The sequence below is a fragment of the Apostichopus japonicus genome, chromosome 5, assembly GCF_037975245.1.
Source record: "Apostichopus japonicus isolate 1M-3 chromosome 5, ASM3797524v1, whole genome shotgun sequence".
Lineage (NCBI taxonomy): Eukaryota > Metazoa > Echinodermata > Holothuroidea > Aspidochirotida > Stichopodidae > Apostichopus > Apostichopus japonicus.
The window spans coordinates 1164063-1174062 of NC_092565.1; the positions used below are offsets into that span (position 1 = coordinate 1164063).

The 10000-nt window shown below is 56.5% G+C and overlaps 3 non-coding genes across 3 annotated transcripts in view; all 3 read right to left on the reverse strand.

Moving 5' to 3' along the window:
• The window catches only part of LOC139968446 (large subunit ribosomal RNA), a 4028-nt gene extending 2395 nt beyond the window's left edge, over positions 1-1633 (reverse strand). The window contains exon 1 of the ribosomal RNA XR_011793442.1: positions 1-1633. This exon is cut by the window's left edge and continues 2395 nt beyond it. This is a non-coding gene — a ribosomal RNA (large subunit ribosomal RNA).
• Positions 1634-2067: 434 nt separating this feature from the next.
• LOC139968236 (5.8S ribosomal RNA) lies at positions 2068-2227 on the reverse strand. The gene has a single exon (XR_011793273.1). It is a non-coding gene; the product is annotated as a 5.8S ribosomal RNA (ribosomal RNA).
• Positions 2228-2832: 605 nt separating this feature from the next.
• LOC139968361 (small subunit ribosomal RNA) lies at positions 2833-4709 on the reverse strand. The gene has a single exon (XR_011793366.1). It is a non-coding gene; the product is annotated as a small subunit ribosomal RNA (ribosomal RNA).
• Positions 4710-10000: the final 5291 nt, after the last annotated feature.

Here is a 10000-nt window from a genome sequence, read left to right on the forward strand (position 1 = left end):
CACAGCCATCACGCTCAGCGCCATTCATTTTCAGGGCTAGTTGATTCGGCAGGTGAGTTGTTACACACTCCTTAGCGGATGCCGACTTCCATGGCCACCGTCCTGCTGTCTGTATCAACCAACACCTTTTGTGGGCTCTGATGTGCGACCGAGTCGGACGGCTTAGCCAGGCGTTTGGTTCATCCCACAGCGCCAGTCCTGCTTACCAAGAGTGGCCCACTGAGCACTCGTTCATTCTCACTCGTCCGGCTCCAAGCCAGCGAGTCGGACCTCTTACCAATTGAAAGTTTGAGAATAGGTTGAGGTCGTTTCGGCCCCAAGGCCTCTAATCATTCGCTTTACCAGATAAAATTGTTCACGAATATCTCCCGAGCACCAGCTATCCTGAGGGAAACTTCGGAAGGAACCAGCTACTAGATGGTTCGATAAGTCTTTCGCCCCTATACTCAGGTCGGACGATCGATTTGCACGTCAGAACCGCTGCGGACATCCACCAGAGTTTCCTCTGGCTTCCTCCTGCCCGAGCATAGTTCACCATCTTTCGGGTTTTAGCATGCTTGCTCTTCCTCCGCTCCACCGGACGAGCCGGACGGAACGGGGTGGCGGTGCGCCCGACCCAGAGGGCCGGGATCCCGCCTCGTGACGGCCCTGTGCCGACCTTCACTTTCGTTATGCCAGGATAGGTTTCGGTAGACCCCCTCGACTTGCAAGCCTGCTTAGACTCCTTGGTCCGTGTTTCAAGACGGGTCGAATGAGGAGGCCTCGCTCACGCCCGACAGACCCTCCGCTTCGGCCGAAGCCGCGGCGAGACCGGACCCTCCGGATCCCGCCGGCCACGCGACAGCAAGCTGTGCACGCGACCGACGGAGACGCCGGTGGCCCGGACCCCGCTGCCTGAACCCCCGGGGGGGGCAGGCCGTCACGCAGAGTCCTCGACAGAGAGCGCAGTGAGCAACCGTGACGGGCGGCGTAAGACGGCGAGGGCCGAAGCCCCCGCACGCCGCAGCCTCGCCCGCCCCTCTGCTCCGCTCTTCGGTCGGTCGCCGGGAAGGGCGCCGAACGGTAGAAGTGCGACGCGGACCGGACGGCGAAGCGCCGCGGGTCGGTCCCGAGGGATCCGAACCCGCACACGCTGCCGCGCCGACCGCGCCTGAATCAACCGGACGCCCCATGTAGCATGCGGCACTCATCCGTTTACTTCTTGGCAGTTTCACGCAATGTTGAACCCTCTCTTCAAAGTTCTTTTCAACGTTCCCTCACGGTACTTGTTGACTATCGGTCTCGTGCATAGTATTGAGCCTTGGATGGAGTTCACCACCCCTCTTTGGGCTGCATTCTAAAACAACCCGACTCTTGGAAAGCTTTCCCTCCGGCCTTCGAGTCCGCCCTACGGGCCTTACACCCGCTGCGGGTAAGCTGCAGCCCGATCACAGTGGACTGCGGCCGGACTCTGTCGACCGGAGTTCAGTTTCCTTACGCCACAGGTCCCTCGCACCGCAAACGGGCGCGGGGATTCGGCGATGGGCTCTTCCTGCTTCGCTCGCCGCTACTGAAGGAATCCTTGTTAGTTTCTTTTCTCTCCGCTTAGTGATATGCTTAAATCCAGCGGGTAATCTCATCCGATCTGAGGTCTGGAATCGTGAAAGACACGTGGAACGTGATCGGAGTCATAGCGGCGACCCGGGGTCTCTCCTTCCCCGGCGCTCCCCGAAGAATCGGGTCGCCGGCGGGAAAGGGTGGCCTACCATGCGCCTGCGAGAACGCAGACGGGAGGACGAGAGACCCCGCGATTGGGTCGACCGGCTCTGCCCGGCAGAGGCTCCTCGACCGTTCCGGGGGGTCGGACGCTGGACCGCACCACGGGCGCATACGTCTACACCCCGATGGCACGTCGCACGACCGACGAACCCCCGGTTACCGATCGAGCCTGCTCGCCGAGTTTCACCGGCGCCGACATCACAGAACTCCATCTGACACTGACCCGACGCAGCCGGCCGTCGAAGGGACGGCTGCGGCCGGGCGCTCCTCCGGCGCGCGAACACGCCGACTCTGTGAGTGATTGTCTTCAGACGCTCAGACGGACGTGGCTCGAGGAGCAGAGCATCCCCGAGCCGCCATTTGCGTTCGAATAAGTCGATGATCAGTGAGTTCTGCAATTCACATGAATTCTCGCATCTAACTGCGTTCTTCATCGACGCACGAGCCGAGTGATCCACCACCAAGAATTGTCATTTGCCACTGGAAGACTCCCGCGTTCGCAAACTCTCCTCAGAGCCGAGGGAAGAAGTGGAACGGAAGGAGAAAGGACACGGGGACTCTGTGCCTTCTTTGCTTGTGACTGGAAAGAAATATCCTCCGTCGAGCCGAGGGGGCAAGCGGGCTCCCTCCTTCCCCCCACCGCCGCGAGGGCGGGTCGCGCGAGTCAGACTCGCCGACTGGGGGGAAATCGGGCGACACCGGTGCCCCTTCTCTGCCCTGCGGAGAATGCCTCGAGGAGCGCCGCGCCGCGGACGGCGACGGCGTCTCCACCCTTGCGGGACTTCTCCCTCGAAGCTACCGGGAGTGCGAGACTCCGTGAGACAGACGACGAGAGAAGAACCGGGTACTCCCCGGGCTGGTCTGTGTGTGACACGCCCGTCTCCTTTTTGTCGGAGAGAGCGAAGGCGAAGCGCGGGGTCTGACCTCGACCGTGGAACGGGGAAGGAGGCGGTGAAAACCCCGCTCGAGTCCCCCCGGCTTTTCCAATTTGCTCTCTCCGCGTGTCTCTCTGTGACGGCTTTTCCGACATTCCCCCTTTGTTCCCTCTCCGATCACGGAGGGGAAGGGTTCTGTTAATGATCCTTCCGCAGGTTCACCTACGGAAACCTTGTTACGACTTTTACTTCCTCTAAATGATCAAGTTTGACCGTCTTCTCGTCACGCCTCGACAACCGGCCGAAGCCGGGGGTGCCAGACGGTCGATCCGATGGCCTCACTAAGTCATTCGATCGGTAGTAGCGACGGGCGGTGTGTACAAAGGGCAGGGACGTAATCAATGCGAGCTGATGACTCGCGTTTACTTGGAATTCCTCGTTCAAGGGACACAATTACAAGTCCCTGTCCCCAGCACGGAGAAGTCTCAGCGGATTACCCGGACCTTTCGGCCGAGGGCAAATGTACCCGCTGCTTGCGCCAGTGTAGCGCGCGTGCGGCCCCGGACATCTAAGGGCATCACAGACCTGTTATTGCTCCATCTCGTATGGCTGAAAGCCATTTGTCCCTCTAAGAAGTTCGCGGCTCACCACGACGGGTGGCCGGACTATTTAGCAAGCAAGAGTCTCGTTCGTTATCGGAATTAACCAGACAAATCACTCCACCAACTAAGAACGGCCATGCACCACCATCCACAAAATCAAGAAAGAGCTCTCAATCTGTCAATCCTCACTGTGTCCGGGCCGGGTAGGTTTCCCCGTGTTGAGTCAAATTAAGCCGCAGGCTCCACTCCTGGTGGTGCCCTTCCGTCAATTCCTTTAAGTTTCAGCTTTGCAACCATACTTCCCCCGGAACCCAAAGACTTTGGTTTTCCGGAGAGTTGCCCGCCGCGTCATGGGAGGAACGCCGGCGAATTACGAGTCGGTATCGTTTATGGTCGGAACTAGGGCGGTATCTGATCGCCTTCGATCCTCCGACTTTCGTTCTTGATCAATGAAGACATTCTTGGCAAATGCTTTCGCTGTCGGGCGTCTTGCGACGATCCAAGAATTTCACCTCTCACGCCGCAATACGAATGCCCCCGGCAGTCCCTCTTGATCATTACCTCAGGATCTCAAGACCAACGAAATAGAACCGAGGTCCTCTTCCACTATTCCATGCTGAGCTGTTCGGGCACTTTGGCCTGCTTTGAACACTTCAATTTTCTCAAAGTAAACGTTCCAGTCTCGCACGGCACTCAGTTAAGAGCACCGCACGACCAACCGAATCACTGGCCGGGAAAAATCTCCCACGACTCCCGTTTGACGGGGAGAAGGGGAACGGGCAGTGCACGCCTCACGGCGGACCGCCCGCCCCGGCCAGAAATCCGACTACGAGCTTTTTAACTGCAGCAAATTTAATATACGCTGCTGGAGCTGGAATTACCGCGGCTGCTGGCACCAGACTTGCCCTCCAGTAGATCCTCGTTAAAGGATTTAAAGTGTACTCATTCCGATCACAGGGCCTCCGAAGAGGCCTGTATCGTTATTTTTGTCACTACCTCCCCGTGTCAGGAGTGGGTAATTTGCGTGCCTGCTGCCTTCCTTGGATGTGGTAGCCGTTTCTCAGGCTCCCTCTCCGGAATCGAACCCTGATTCTCCGTTACCCGTCACAACCATGATAAGCGCATAACTTACCATCGAAAGTTGATAGAGCAGACTTTTGAAGGGAGCGTCGCCGGTGCAAGACCGTGCGATCGGCATGATTATCTAGAGTTCACCAGCGGAGACCGGACCCCGAAAGGACCGGGCTGGCCTTGTTCCTAATAAGAGCACGCTTCCCCCGAAGGGTCGGCGCTTTGTTGCATGTATTAGCTCTAGAATTACCACAGTTATCCATGGTATAAGACTTTCTCCAATAAACCATAACTGATCTAATGAGCCATCTGCAGTTTCTCTTGTATGTTCAGGATTGTACTTAGACGTGCATGGCTTAATCTTTGAGACAAGCATATGACTACTGGCAGGATCAACCAGGTAACGGTCGACAGAACCGGGCTGGGCCCGTTCGCCGTCCGGGAGTCGCTCTCGCACTCCCCTCTCTCTCTCTCTGAATTCTCAATTGTCGATGCCGTGCTATTACGGTACAGTGATCGAAGAACCGCCCGAAGGGATTCTCGAGGTGTGTATCTCTACCCGAGTCGACTGGGTCGTCTCGAGAGGAGTCGCAGTGGTCCCGCCTCGGAGACGGGACCGGTTCGAAGCGACGCGGGAGGGCGACGGCTCGTCCACTGGAACAGGGGAGAGCAATCGCACGCCTCGAGCGTGCATTCGTTGCTTGGATGAAAAAGCCCGTACCGAGCGCCGAGTGCAACACATGGTCGCAGCAACGGCAGCATGCCCGAACGGGTCCCGTGGAGAAAGCTCGATATCTGACGACACCGAGGTCCTGCTCTTTCTCCACCGGGGGTTCTGCGGATGAAAAGGCTCAATATCTGAACGTCGATATATACGTGTGCACGGAGGGACACCTCTGCTCACGGGGCGAGTGGGTGAAAACCCCCGCTCTGAGCGCCGAGTTGCAACACATGGTCGCGATGAAACGACGGCTGACCCTACCGAAAGGGCCCGCTGGAGTCCAACCATGACACGTATACACACACGACAGACATTAAAAGCCTTCTCGAGTCTTGGATCGACTCTACTACCCCCCTCATATATAGAATCCGATTCACTCTGCCCGCTCGTTCTGACCATTGGATCACACACTTAAGCCAATACCCGCTACACTTAAGAGATCTCGAAATCTCGAACGAGACCCAGATTCTCTGCGGGTGAGTCGGGCGGCCTGCCGTCGCCGTCGGCTTGCCGTTTGCCTTTCGCCTGGTCGCATGGCACTCGTGCCATCGACCACGCAACGCGAGAGGCCTTCTCCCTTCTCCTTTCTCTCTCATCTCTACTCTCTCTCTTCTCCACCGGGGGTTCTGCGGATGAAAAAGCTCAATATCTGGGATTGTATATATACATATGCACGAAAGAACCTTCTACTCACGGGGCGAGTGGGTGAAAACCCCCGCACCGAGCGCCGAGTTGCAACACATGGTCGCGATGAAACGACGGCTGACCCTACCGAGAAGGCCAGCAAGGGTCTGACGTGCAAAAACATATTTACGCACCACAGGCAAGGAGCCTTTTCGAGTCTCGGGTGGACTCCCGTCCGCGAAAGCTTCATATCTGAACGTCGATATATACGTGTGCACGGAGGGACACCTCTGCTCACGGGGCGAGTGGGTGAAAACCCCCGCTCTGAGCGCCGAGTTGCAACACATGGTCGCGATGAAACGACGGCTGACCCTACCGAAAGGGCCCGCTGGAGTCCAACCATGACACGCATACACACACGACAGACATTAAAAGCCTTCTCGAGTCTTGGATCGACTCTACTACCCCCCTCATATATAGAATCCGATTCACTCTGCCCGCTCGTTCTGACCATTGGATCACACACTTAAGCCAATACCCGCTACACTAAAGAGATCTCAAAATCTCGGACGAGAGCCACACCTTGCGGATGCATCGGGCGGCCTGCCGTCGAGGTCGGCCGTCGCCCCGTCTCACAGACTCGTGCAACACGACGAGTCCCAGCCTACGCCTGTGTGCATCACCGTCGGCCTAAATCTCGGCCCTCGCCCGGTCGCATGACACTCGTGCCATCGACCGCACCATCGACCTTCTCACCCGGGAGCAACCCGTGTTTTCAGAGGAGTGCCGGGGTTGCTCCCGTGCCGGGTATGTCTTGTCCGGCGGCGCCCCGTCTCACAGACTCGTGCAACGACAACGGGTCCCATGCCTACGCATGTGTGCATCACCGTCGGCTAATTACTCGGCCCTCGCCCGGTCGCATGACACTCGTGCCGTCGATCACACCATCGACCTTCTCACATGGGAGCGACCCGTATTTTCAGAGGAGTGTCGGGGTTGCTCCCGTGCCGGATATATCTTGACGAAATCAAGGAGATATATGAGGAAACTTCTACAATTTGAAGATCGACCGGCGAGACAAGACACTCCCCTTAATATATAATCCGATTCACTCTGCCCACTCATTCTGACCATTGGGTCACACACTTAAGCCAATACCCGTTACACTAAAGTTGACCATGTTTTTTTTTTTTGATATTATTATTTTTTTTTTTTTTTGTCAACGTCCTCTGTAACGAAGTCAAAACTCTATGCATGTGTTCGCGTGTCGTTCTGCCGTCTCCGCCGGGCACATCCCAGCCAGCGCCCGATACATTTAAGTTGACAACGGTCACAACTCTATGCATGTGCTCGTGGGTCGTTCTGCCGTCAACGTCGGGAACACACAGGCCAGTACCCGCTACATTAAAATTGACAATGGTCACAACTCTATGCATGTGCTCGTGGGTCGTTCTACCGTCAACGTCGGGCGCACACAGGCCAGTACCCGATACATGCAAGTTGACAACGGTCACAAACTCTATGCATGTGTTCGCGTGTCGTTCTGCCGTCTCCGCCGGGCACATCCCAGCCAGCGCCCGATACATTCAAGTTGACGACGGTCACAACTCTATGCATGTGTTCGCGTGTCGTTCTGCCGTCTCCGCCGGGCACATCCCAGCCAGCGCCCGATACATTAAAGTTGACAACGGTCACAACTCTATGCATGTGCTCGTGGGTCGTTCTACCGTCAACGTCGGGCGCACACAGGCCAGTACCCGATACATGCAAGTTGACAATGGTCACAAACTCTATGCATGTGTTCGCGTGTCGTTCTGCCGTCTCCGCCGGGCACATCCCAGCCAGCGCCCGATACATTCAAGTTGACAACGGTCACAACTCTATGCATGTGTTCGCGTGTCGTTCTGCCGTCTCCGCCGGGCACATCCCAGCCAGCGCCCGATACATTCAAGTTGACAACGGTCACAACTCTATGCATGTGTTCGCGGGTCGTTCTGCCGTCAACGTCGGGCGCACACAGGCCAGTACCCGATACATGCAAGTTGACAGTGGTCACAAACTCTATGCATGTGTTCGCGTGTCGTTCTGCCGTCTCCGCCGGGCACATCCCAGCCAGCGCCCGATACATTCAAGTTGACAACGGTCACAAACTCTATGCATGTGTTCGCGTGTCGTTCTGCCGTCTCCGCCGGGCACATCCCAGCCAGCGCCCGATACATTCAAGTTGACAACGGTCACAACTCTATGCATGTGTTCGCGTGTCGTTCTGCCGTCTCCGCCGGGCACATCCCAGCCAGCGCCCGATACATTCAAGTTGACAATGGTCACAACTCTATGCATGTGTTCGCGGGTCGTTCTACCGTCACCGTCGGGCACACTTGAGCCAGTACCCGCTTGACTTTTTTTTTTTTTTTTTTATGTCAACGTCTTCTTCAAGGAAGTCCAAAGTCTATGCATGTGTTCGTGGGTCGTTCTGCCGTCTCCGTCGGGCACACACAGGCCAGCGCTCGATACATTCAAGTTGACAATGGTCACAACTCTATGCATGTGTTCGCGTGTCGTTCTGCCGTCTCCGCCGCGCACATCCTAGCCAGCGCCCGATACATTCAAGTCGACAGTGGTCAAAACTCTATGCATGTGTTCGCGTGTCGTTCTGCCGTCTCCGCCGCGCACATCCTAGCCAGCGCCCGATACATTCAAGTTGACGATGGTCACAACACTATGCATGTGTTCGCGTGTCGTTCTGCCGTCTCCGCCGGGCGCATCCCAGCCAGCGCCCGATACATTCAAGTTGACAACGGTCACAACTCTATGCATGTGCTCGTGGGTCGTTCTACCGTCAACGTCGGGCGCACACAGGCCAGTGCCCGATTCATGCAAGTTGACAACGGTCACAAACTCTATGCATGTGTTCGCGTGTCGTTCTGCCGTCTCCGCCGGGCACATCCCAGCCAGCGCCCGATACATTCAAGTTGACAACGGTCACAAACTCTATGCATGTGTTCGCGTGTCGTTCTGCCGTCTCCGCCGGGCACATCCCAGCCAGCGCCCGATACATTCAAGTTGACAATGGTCACAACTCTATGCATGTGTTCGCGGGTCGTTCTACCGTCACCGTCGGGCACACTTGAGCCAGTACCCGCTTGACTTTTTTTTTTTTTTTTTTATGTCAACGTCTTCTTCAAGGAAGTCCAAATTCTATGCATGTGTTCGTGGGTCGTTCTGCCGTCTCCGTCGGGCACACACAGGCCAGCGCCCGATACATTCAAGTTGACAACGGTCACAAACTCTATGCATGTGTTCGCGTGTCGTTCTGCCGTCTCCGCCGCGCACATCCTAGCCAGCGCCCGATACATTCAAGTCGACAGTGGTCACAACTCTATGCATGTGTTCGCGTGTCGTTCTGCCGTCTCCGCCGGGCGCATCCCAGCCAGCGCCCGATACATGAAAGTTGACAACGGTCACAACTCTATGCATGTGCTCGTGGGTCGTTCTACCGTCAACGTCGGGCGCACACAGGCCAGTACCCGATTCATGCAAGTTGACAACGGTCACAAACTCTATGCATGTGTTCGCGTGTCGTTCTGCCGTCTCCGCCGGGCACATCCCAGCCAGCGCCCGATACATTCAAGTTGACAATGGTCACAACTCTATGCATGTGTTCGCGGGTCGTTCTACCGTCACCGTCGGGCACACTTGAGCCAGTACCCGCTTGACTTTTTTTTATTTTTTTTTTATGTCAACGTCTTCTTCAAGGAAGTCCAAATTCTATGCATGTGTTCGTGGGTCGTTCTGCCGTCTCCGTCGGGCACACACAGGCCAGCGCCCGATACATTCAAGTTGACAATGGTCACAAACTCTATGCATGTGTTCGCGTGTCGTTCTGCCGTCTCCGCCGCGCACATCCTAGCCAGCGCCCGATACATTCAAGTCGACAGTGGTCAAAACTCTATGCATGTGTTCGCGTGTCGTTCTGCCGTCTCCGCCGCGCACATCCTAGCCAGCGCCCGATACATTCAAGTTGACGATGGTCACAACACTATGCATGTGTTCGCGTGTCGTTCTGCCGTCTCCGCCGGGCGCATCCCAGCCAGCGCCCGATACATTCAAGTTGACAACGGTCACAACTCTATGCATGTGCTCGTGGGTCGTTCTACCGTCAACGTCGGGCGCACACAGGCCAGTACCCGATTCATGCAAGTTGACAACGGTCACAAACTCTATGCATGTGTTCGCGTGTCGTTCTGCCGTCTCCGCCGGGCACATCCCAGCCAGCGCCCGATACATTCAAGTTGACAACGGTCACAAACTCTATGCATGTGTTCGCGTGTCGTTCTGCCGTCTCCGCC